The sequence below is a fragment of the Bombus terrestris genome, chromosome 12 (genome assembly GCF_910591885.1).
Source record: "Bombus terrestris chromosome 12, iyBomTerr1.2, whole genome shotgun sequence".
NCBI classification, from domain to species: domain Eukaryota; kingdom Metazoa; phylum Arthropoda; class Insecta; order Hymenoptera; family Apidae; genus Bombus; species Bombus terrestris.
In genome coordinates, this window is record NC_063280.1 from 4058077 (window position 1) to 4069822 (window position 11746).

The following is an 11746-nucleotide window of genomic DNA, read 5'->3' on the forward strand; positions in this document are numbered from 1 at the left end:
AATTTCATTCCTATTGAAAACACGGATATGAATAACTTAGTTTCGGAAATTAAACATTTGTTTCACGAACGCCGCCGTATTTCGATTGGCCGGTTGAACGCGTATGTTTATGCTTATACGATATACTACTATATCGAAACGAGAGCGAGAAGGGACAGAAGATACAATTTTCGTAGTATCTTTTAACCTCTTGCCCGCGCACTTTATTGCCTCTCCATTATTCACCCCTCAGCCAGCAAGTTATGCCGCTTTGAAACATTCAGCCGAACGTCCACCGAAGTGTCGGTCGCGCCTCTTCTCGCGCTCGTTCCCGTGCTCGTAACGCGTTAAGAGTGGAAAAAGAAAACGAGAGAAATAAAGACGTACGTACAACGCCATGATACCAGCAAGTTAATATTAAGAACCGGAGAAACAACCCAACGGTACGTATCAAGACTACGCGCCGTTCAGTTAGTTACCACTTAGGAAGCAAATCTAACGAATCGAAAAAAAACCCCTCGGTATTCCCGTCCGGGACCGATAATGGAAACGATAGAGCCGGAAAGCGATGTCGGTTGCGCGCGGATAAAGACGAACGGGTTTCGATTTGAATAAAAAGAATGTGGCAAAGTAGCGGAAAAAGCGGTGAAAACAGGCCGCGCATCGATCGGTTCAATTAAATTATTCGCGCCCATCCCGTGTTACCTCTCTCACCTCCTCCTGGCAAGCCACCCCCCGCCGCCACGCCACCCCATCCTCGTCCGCAACACCACCCTCCTCCCTCCCTTGCCCCGACCAACACCGCCGGTCGGGGTAACAAACCGAGGCAATTAACAATCAATCACAGGTGTCTCTCGCGTCATTGAAATGACGTCAAACATTGTATTTGTGTAATTGTCCATTTATTCCAGTCTCTCGGCTGTCACCTGACAAATTGCGAGCCCCCCGGTCACCCCTCCGCTTCCGCGTACTCGGTGACGAACTCCCTCTACGCCGACAGGCTGCCACGACACGATCGACGCGCGCGAACGGAAGCGAGCGAACAGAAGCGGACGAATGGAAGCGCGAGCGGAACCGACGAACGAACGAACGAACGAGCGAGCGGCACCAGGCGAACCAACTCGAACGGTGGCCATGAGGTAGCAGCCGGTGGCCACGATGTCGGCCTCCGCGCATTTTCCTGTCAATCGCGAACGAATCGTCGCCGGTTATATTAATTAGCGGCGGCCCTCCGGGAATCGTTATCTACTGGATAATTGCGATTGTCGGCTGGAATCGACGTAACCCGGCGACCACCCCCCGAAGAGGTCCTTCATTCGCGCGTCGACAATTTCTATACTCGGCTCGGGGCAAAAAGGGAAGTCAAAAACGCCGTTCGTGAAAATCGGTGCAACTTTTTTCCCCCCCAACTGGGCACGTTCCAGCGATATTTGTTGGTTAAAGTGGCACATTCTTTCGTCCATTATCCATATTATTATATTTACAAAGGATTGTGTATTCGAGCGTAATTGTACTTGTTAAAAAAAATGAAGAACGTAGTTCGTAATTATGGAGATTTTCGGTCATAATGGAAACGCATCGTTAGATCAGTAAACGAAGCGATAAAGCTTGGCTGCGTTTCGGGTAGCTAATGGAAGGCCGCGATTTACCTCTCTGTCGGACGGTTCTGCCAGCAAAACAACGTTCTAAAAACGCTGCTCGTCGAACGGCTTTGTACTTTCACTGGTTTACAAAGTACCACGTGCGCATCACTTACGCTACACTGGAATTTACTTTACGATCGGTATTAACATAAATTACCGAATGCCCGCCACAATTTACAGTCCAATAATTATCCATTTTCTGTTTGCATTGTTCTCTGCGGAGGCAACCGACAATTTAAGGAAATTTCCATAATAAGCTACGGTTAAGAGTAGTATTACTCGAGACATAAATCCCTGGCGCCCCCCTTTCTCCACCTTCGTCCTGTTACATCGGCTTCCACCAACACCACTCTGACCCTGTCTTCCCTCCCTCTCGTTCTTCCCCATCCCCTCGCCCTGTGTTAAACCCTCGACACGAGTTCGACCCACGTAGATGTAAACGATAAGGTGCGCTTTTTATTTCCATACAATTACATCGATGATATTACACCGCGTGTCGGTTCCACGCCATGCATTCTTACGTTTGGCCAGTTTCGCCGAGCCTTGGGCAAATCTGAATTTATTCCACCCCTCCACTTCCACTTCCACTTCCACTTCCACTTCCACTTCCACTTCCACTTCCTCCGCGCACAGATTTATTGCATTACATTACATCGAGCCATGACACTGCCTTATTTATGAACGTTATATGATTTTCCGCTCACGGTAGCATACACTTACGAGACTATTACACATCGTAAAGACTAATAGCTCGAATTCCAGCAACTTCCTTATCGCATACCATTTGAATTTCGTTATACCATTTGGTTAACCAGGATAGCGGCAGCCACGTTCAATTTTATCTCCCCAATCGACTCGACGGAGGCTACTTTTAAAGGGGTGCTCGATATACGGGACGATCCAGAAAGATACACATCTCGATGTGTCTGTCTTCGATCGCGTTAAAACGTTTTCGTTAATACATTATGGAAACAAAAGTTGGCCCACTCGAAGAGCAGAAAAGTTATAAAAGTGCCGGTGAGAGAGTGACGGATCTCCCTAACATCCATTTGCACCGACAGAATCCGATGCAGAAGTTGCCGAGTTGTTCCACGGAGTGAATTTCGTTTCATCAAGTAATCTACCTACGTTCTAAACCGAGTTACGTGTAAGAACCGGAGAAAGTTATTTTAGATTTTGTAGGGTTTCGGCGTCTATTTTAATCTGTTAGATTGTCTATAAAAAAGAAAGGAAGATTTATACAAGTAGTTTTATGGGATAGTTCGATGACGAGCGCGATTTAATCGTACGTTCGATCATGGAAATGGTATCAGAACTAAACAAAGGTAGGATATACCTAGGTGAAAAAATCGTTTTCATATCGCAGGCTATTCCGCAGTCTACGATTCACGATACCTGTTTCGGCCTGACAGATGCTTGGAAACCTTCATAAATCAATACCACTTTATCCCACGAAATCTCTATTTTCGCTTTAGCCTGGATCACCACTATGCATATTCAATGAAACTGATACAACTGGGCATTAACAGGAGAAAGAAGAACGTTCCGTACAAACTTGTAATGAATTTTCTATGGTAAACATTTACCGAGTATGGCAACTGTATAAATGCACGTGATTAAACTGGTTCTTATTACCATACATCACAGTTTATTGCCTAGATCGATAGTAGCTTTTGCGAGTTATCAAAGCTATCCAATTGAAGAAACAAATTTTATATCATCGAATCCATTATTTTTAATTTAGGTCGTTACGAGAAAATTACTTTCTAGAGAATTTTAAAAGTTTGGGGTTATTTTCTACGGAATGCAAAAGTTCACAAATAACTTTAATTAGTTTTCCTATGCCGATCCCGAAACTATTTCATTTATATTTAATCCGGTAATTTTTCTTTATTCCTCTATTAGCGTGTCCCTAATCGTTCAAGTATAGCCGAAAGCATTCTATCGCCATAAGCGTAAAACGTTCGACCTTTCTTTTCTTTCTCTCTACATTCTTTTCCTTTTTACGTTTAAATGAGCTGTTCCCGCCAGAGACCACGACACTCCGTGGATGTTAAACTTAAGCTTTAGACATGCAAATCAGGACTCAGAGAAGTGTATGTAACTAACCCGTTCCCCCTATCTTCTTCATTCTTCCTTCTCCGTCGGCTAAAGAGTGTCTTCGCGACGTATTTATAACCCCTTCCTTCCTTCCTTCCTTCGAGCTACGCTCCTCACTGCGTCCTGATGAATGCCCACCTTCGCTTTAAGTTTATTAAACCAACTTGCGAAAATTATGAATAATTCCGTGCCATTGTATCATTCCGCGATGGCAGCGTGCCATCTATTTCGCGTTCGCGACAAGTCCCGGCGAAGCCTGTTTGTCGTCCCGTTCTCTATCCCTTCCGGAAGAACGATAGAGTCGTCGAGGTATCAAGAAAATGAAGATGTCATCGAGAATTCGCGTTCCATACGGTATATTCGATACGTTCGCTGATATTCGGTAAATTATCGCAATGCTCGAGTAAACAGGGCTATTGAACATCGATTACTCGACGAAAATGTCTGCTACCATAATTTTAGTCGTAGCACTCCATCAGCTTAGACGATTTTAGGAAGAAAAATTCGAGAAACTCGTTCGTTCAAGATTAATTCGCTGGCTTTCACGTGAAACGCGTGTACATACATCTCTCTATGACTATTCGAACGCCCTACAACCGCCGATTCTATGTCATCGATTATTCGCCAATGTTGGAGCGATTTATGATAGCGAACAGGGTCAAGAACCGTGAAGGCCGAGACCATTAGGAATAGATCGAACATAACGACCATGTAAGGCTCGTGGATGATCTTTTGTTGCCGTTCGAATGTCCAGCCGCCGCGCCGTTTGAATAACAGCCAATCGTAATAGATTCATGGCAGTAGTAACGGACTTCATGAATCAGCCATAAGGAGGCCGATGTAAAAGTTCGATCTCGAACTGCAATAAGCTGTTTTCGGGATTAATGGCTCCGAAATTCATGGTTGATTTATTCACGACAATATAGAATGCTCGTATTACGTATTTCAAGTAGAAGTTTTATCTTAAAGTGTACTATTACCTTCCACGTTTACCATTTATATCTCCTGAACGATTTTACTATAAAATCATCTTATAACGTTAACAGGGTTAGTTTGAACTATATTGTACTCCTGACACAAGAAAGAAAGTTCCGTTCTTCTCGGATGCCATTAAAGTTGATGGTATATCAAAAGTACAGCGGCATTGTTGGAAAACATAATCAAGAATTTGGAGCGTGTTGCTCGCGCGTATTTAACTGCGCAAACTGGTTTGTACGGATTAGGCCGAGCATGTAGAACCGTCTAAATACGCCGTGTTGCCTGTGCGTACTGAACTGCACAAACTGGTTTGTACAGGCTGCCTCTCCTGTAGCCTTAACTCTGCAAACCAGTTTACGCGGTTATTCCAAGAGGAATAATTGAGCGTGTAGGCCTCGGTTTATACCAAATGAGATAAGGAAATAAATTAGAAAACAGAATGTCCCTCATTTAACTATCGTTCCGCTAAATTTTCCCTACAAATCTTTCTTTCTTTTGTTTTCTTCGACCGATACGATTTATAGCTACCTTTCTTATTTTCATTCGCCGTTACGCAAGTCTATTACGCGATCGAAGTACCAAGTAACTTAAACAGTTTTCTCATCGTTGATTATTATTTAAAGAAACAATGAGACACTGTAACCGTCGTCCCATTTATTAAAGAAGATAGCCGTATCTCGTGGATGTTCTAGTATCGAGTGGTTCGAAAAGCAGCAATATATTCTGCTATAACGTACATATTACCACCTGATATCTACGTATGTAAATGCTGCCTGAGAAATTGTGGAAATACATTTGTTGAGAGAGTTTCTAACAAGATTTCCAATTTTTGCAAATGTTTTTTCATAATAAGAAATTATATAATTTACAAACCTGAAAAATACTTACAATACTACAATACTTCAATTCATCGCTAAAATAACTTTTTGGGAAAAGCGATCATTATGCTACTCGACAAATAACAAAAAGTTATCGGAAGATACGCTGCATATATTGTTTAATGGTCTGATAACTCTATAAAGATACGATATCTTCAAATTTTTCCCAAAATTTCTCGACGAACTTTATGAACAACCCAGTAGAAACATCGTTTATTTTCATCGATTTCGAAGGTTTCGACGGCTAAGCGGATATCACCGCTAAACTGGTGTTATTTCACGGATAGGCAAACACGGTATTTTGCACGCGCCTTACGCACCGCTCGATACAAAGCTGAAAATTTAATCCGACTGTTCTAAATCCGACGACACCAAGTTGGGAAGCGCGAGTACGACGAACGATGTAAATTTTGGAATGGAACGGTTTGCACTGTAGACGATGAAGAGGAGAACGACGACGACGGGGGAGAAGGTATCCCAAATACCTGCAGGAAATCTGCGAAGCCCATGACATACCATCGTGTTTGTCTTGCGTTTTAGGTGACTCGATTCCTGTGCTTACGTTTCCACCAGGTCGAGACCTCACGGCTTACGGATTTGATTTCGCGCATAAATATTAATGCATCGTGATCACCCTGGCCTCTGTGCGCCGGAAGTGTCGATGGATGCTGTGTGACTGCATCGACGAAAGATTAAAAAAGTTCGATTGAATATTTTGGCAATTGGATTGTACTCTATAATTTTATTATATTCCATTATTTGATTACCAGAGAGAGATTTAACCTATTAATCTAGTCGTCTTGTAACCAGAAACTTCTAATCGCGAAATTAAAACTTGAAGACTGCACGACAGAAGTACAATAAATTCAGTAATTAAAAAAAAAAATAGATAACTTCAGTTTAGTTATTACGTTAGTACAAAAACACATTTCAGTCCGAAATCACATGAGAAAATAATATTGAAGTGGAATTGATTGGCAACATATTGAATTTTAAAATCGTTCTTCTACAAAAGAAGTTTGACTTATCATGTTCTCCACCTACGTTAGTTTTATTTTTTGAAGTATAAATACAATCTATACAGAAATTTATACATGTATATTATTATGCCTAAGAGCGACGACTGAATAGGTTGGTGAAATCTGGGTACAAGATTTACTTATCAAAAGATATCATTCTAGGAAATTATTCGTTTCGATTCATTCTAATCGATTACGGTGGTAAAACAAAGAACAATTGTAGTTGGTTAAACGTTGGTTATGATAGCAATCCAAGAGATGACTTGTGCAGACTGGCTGAATCTGAAGGCGCTATGTTGACAAAGGGGAAAGGACAGCTGAACTCGACATAATCGTTCCTAACCACGGCGAACGCGGTTCTGACAAGCGTAGGCGAAAAGGAAGGAATAGGCGTATAATTAACGTGTATCGTATCGCGAGAATCTAAAAAAGCCCGGATATTACTACATGTCTCTCAACGACTTGGTATTAAAACTCGTAGCATTTTTCACCTTTTATAATTGCTATGCCAACATAAGGCGATAAGAATCGAAAATTCCAATATCACCGTATTTATACTAGAAATAGTTTAATAAATATCTGCAATCGCGTGATTTCACGTTCATTAACTGTGCCGTGGTATTTAAAAGAAACTGTATTGCCACATCATTTTGTCCCATATGTAGCTAATACTTTACGATGTACGAAGATACAATAGCCACATATCCAATATATTTTCTATATATTCTATGTGTAGTCTTGCTTATATATTTATAAATACAATTTTTTTAAAAATATTAATGGAAACCGAAGAAGACGAATTAACTCGTCACACGAATTCCTAATCTCTTGGACAAAGTGATTTCATTATTTATAGATCTTCGTTTGATTTTTCAATATACCGTTTTCAATATAAAGCTTCATTTTTGTTACTGATAAATTATATTATACTTAAATTTCTAAGGATTAAAATCAATCTAACTAAAATTGATCTGTCTGTGCCAACTTTTAATACCATGATTATGGATCTTTTTGGCTGATCTATGATCCAGTTAACAAATTAATAAGCATATCGTTAAAGAATATACCACCCTAAATACAAATTACCACACGCTCCTTAGCCCAGAGAACATCTTCCAACATATAACATTCAATGTATAACATAAAATTATATAAAAAAAAAGAAGTAAATGAATAAGAATGTTCTAGTCGTTTATCGATGAAGTTCGTTAGGGGAGTAAGTTGGTCGTACAAAGCCGGTCACACAGGAGGCGAGCGTCGGCGTCTAGACGCGGACGAACGACGTTGGAACGGAGCCGGTCGATAACGCGGTGCAGCACCTCGAGCCGTGACGAGGCTGCGACATCGGGATTGTGATTAGGGGCTGGTCGGCAAACAATGCCTAATTACATAATTATTGTGCCGCGGGTCCGTAATTAAGACACATTACTCCTCCCGGCTAGTAATTCATTACGCTTAATGTCTTCCCTGCCTCCACCGTTTCATCGCGGATGACAGTCGCGACGGTTCCGCTAAATACCGTTACCGTGAAATATTACCGACCACGACCACGACCACGACCGTGGCTACGACCACCAGCACGAACCTACGCAGACATTCTCAGTAAGAGGAGTCTCGTCGCTTTCTCCTAACAAAGCAGACCCTAGTTAGACGCTTGTACACGGGGATGCCGTTTGATCCTTGTAATGATATTCCTCGCTCGTTTATTTTATTGGACTACGCGAATAATTGTAAGATTAATTGATACCGATTGTTCGCTTTAGTGCGAATAAGAGATGAATAGCTTATATATTGAAATACATAGTTAACATTATTCTGTAGGCGTTTTTGTTGCAGTTTTAATGAGAAAATGGATTGTAAGAAGAGATGATATTTCTAGGTCTAAAATTGTTAGTAAGTTATTGTGTTAGTTTCATGAAATAGTAATATAACTATATATAGTGGGGATTTTTAGATATTTTTGAGAAATTTAAAAATGCAAAAGTCATGGGATGTACGCAACCGATCAGAAGTATTAGGACACGTTCTAATATTTAGCGCACGTATTCCAACGTATATGTGTTTTATAACGTAAAATATTAAAATAATCAATGTAGAATATTCGTTATAATATTTAATAAGCAAACCAGCTTTCTGTTTAGATCCAATCTTTCTGATAGCGTCTATAAAGGTATAAATTTTCATAAATATGACGAATTGATCGATCTTCTTCCCCCATAAATCCTGCCATTAAATACATTTCAAGAAAAATCCCCGATATTGAATTCCGTGTTCCAATTCTCGATTCCGTAAATTTCAAACGTTCATTTGCAAATCCATATTCCCTGGCGTCTAACTAAATGCACCACTTCACTCTAAAAAACTAACAAAACACGGAAAATTAACGAACATCTCTACCAATCACGAAATTCATAGAATACATTGCATTATCGTCGACATGTATTTAAACCCGTGAAAAGAGGGAATAAAACGAACAGACCGACGAAACTGAATGTTTTTGTTGGAAGGGTGACACGTGGATTCCTAGGACAATCCGCATGCCAGCGAAAAATATTCAGTGTCATTATGTTCGACACGAAGTCACGAGATCCCAGTGGACCTTCATTGAAACTCGCGGCCGGAGATTGGTGGATGCTTGATAGGCAGCGTTTCCTCGCGTAATCTCGATATGACGCGAACCTCTGTGTCCTGGATCCCCGAGGACTCGGGGCGGGTTAAAAAATTACCGACAAGTCACCTGGCCGCGTCTTTTCAAACCACCTAACCTTTTGTCAGCCTCTCGCTTTGCCAACGACGAGCTATGTTTATTGCGTCACGCGTTAAGTAATTATGACGTTTATTGTGATTAATTGCCTCGTCCACGATCCTTTTTACCGATCACCGAGGCGCGTGTTGAGGGATTACGCCGAATGAAAACGTGAAAGTTTCCAACGAACGTAGGAAATGATAATGTTGCAACTACGATTGCAAAGATATGTGTTGAAATATGTGCATTAACGGTTTGAGTAATTGGAGAATTCAATTCAAAAGAAGATTCTATTAAGGGAAGATCGTTCGCGATCTCACACGCTAGGTCGTGGTTTAAATTTAACGACTTAAACCTTTAAATAATTGAAATAGTATTTTTTTAATTTATTTCGCATTATTACTTATTTTTACATTATTATTATGTAATTTCTATTACAGTGAATTTTGAATCATTAATTTTAATATGTCAAAAATAAATAAAAAAAATTTAGAGAAAAAGATCTAGCGGTAATTTGAACGAAATGAGTGGAACAAATAATCGATAAAATAATTGATTCATCAATTGTCTTGGAAATGAAAAACACGCAATTGGGTTTCAGGTTCGGGGCGTTTCCTTCTCGCCTGGCGTATGAAGTCAAAATTCATGAATATAACGCGCTCGTTTGATCGACCTAGCGTAAATTAAATATCAACAAAATACACGTTTTCAGTCGTATAACCGTCCTAATTACGTCTGTGGTTGTTTACAATGGACGTTTCAAACCGAAATCATATATAAATTAACCCTGAAATTGGCAATATGTACGACCAATAAAAACGATCGTTTACAAGATGGAAATGTCAAATATAGAAGGGATTAATATTTAACTGATGAATAAACGTTAATAGCTTTATGTAAAAAAAAAAAAAAAAAGGAACCACGGTTATCTGATTCTTCAATTGCATGGTACACATTTCTCGAAACAATGCCTTATTTTCATGTGCGTTTAACCACCTGTGCTTTGTATCAACACACAAGATATCGAATTTATTGTTTCAATTCGTTTTCATGTGTCATGTTTCGATTGACATTTCGAACAGTTATTTGAAATAGATGAAAATTATTTCCTTCGTAAAACCTTAACTTGTCATTTGAATAATGCACGCTCTATACTTCACGTCTAACAAACCTGTGGTTACGGTGGATCCGTGTCCTGACAAATTGTCATTCTGACGAATACGTCAGAACAATCAAATATACGAGGGTCGTCCAGAAAGAACTACCCGTTTATATATAGAAGTCACATAAAACGATAGAATGTACTTATAGGAGGTTGTCTAGCTTCGTTCATGTATCGACATAAATCATACAAAATTTTGTGTTTAAATATTTAGCATCGTCGTTGTATCATACGTTTGAAATGATGATGCGAATTCCGAACGCTGAAAAATTTCTTCCAAAAGGAATTCACCGCCGAATTACAGCAGTTAATGCAGGGTTTTGTAGAATTAAATTAAGTAAATTATTAAATAAATTAAATAGCAATTAAAGTAGGTAGTAGAGTTATAAATGAACTGTTGGTAAGATTGTGGATGCGGGAATTCAATAGGGAGAGAAAAACTGTACGTGATCGCGAACATTCAGGTCGTCCGTCTCTTATTACAAAGGAGCTCAAGAACGTGTCTGCGATTTTACTGCAAATGATGTTCATCACAGTTTTTTGCAAAACTTAAAGGATTGTTTGGTCGATAATGCTTCAGAAGAAACGATGATTTAAAAGATTGCGTAAGACGATGGTTATGTGAATTGGCGGCGGAAGCGTATGACGATATACAAAAGCTCGTATAACGTTACGATAAGTGTTCAAATAGAGCTGGCGGATATATTGAAAAATAACTTAATATATATACTAAAGTTATAAATATAGATCGAGAAATCTTATTAAAATGTATTTGTATTGCTGTTATTTCAAAACGAGTATTACTTTCTGGACGATCCCTCTGTGCCCATTGTAATCATAGCCTAACCTTTCTACAATATATCGAATAGACAATTACATAGCAAAATGAATTATATTTATTTAATAGACATTCAGGGTATCTATCTATTGAGTATCATGATATTATAATGTCGATCCTTATTAAATTGATACTTATTAATTTCAAAATTAGTATGAATATAATTAGTATCATTTCGTATGAAATTGTAAGGTTGGAATCGTACTTACCTAACTGCAATTCATATTTCATTATTGAATATATCATCCATTCATATTTCTGCTGCTTTTACACGTCTCACATTATAAGGAACACACATTTATCCGTTTATTTGAAAGAATTGCAACAAAAATAGCAACAGAACGATCCAAACATCGCGGTACGAAAAAATGTACACACCGAACGCCTGATTCCACAGTTGCCG

At 39.5% G+C, this 11746-nt stretch overlaps 1 protein-coding gene across 2 annotated transcripts in view; it reads right to left on the minus strand.

Moving 5' to 3' along the window:
• LOC100650779 (LIM domain transcription factor LMO4.1) overlaps positions 1-11725 on the minus strand; it is a 477355-nt gene extending 465630 nt beyond the window's left edge. For both annotated transcript variants that reach the window (XM_048411143.1, XM_012314594.3), the window contains exon 1: positions 11553-11725. The gene's annotated coding sequence lies outside the window, so the exon portion shown is untranslated. The remainder of the gene's footprint in view (positions 1-11552) is intronic.
• Between the last annotated feature and the right edge of the window lie 21 nt (positions 11726-11746).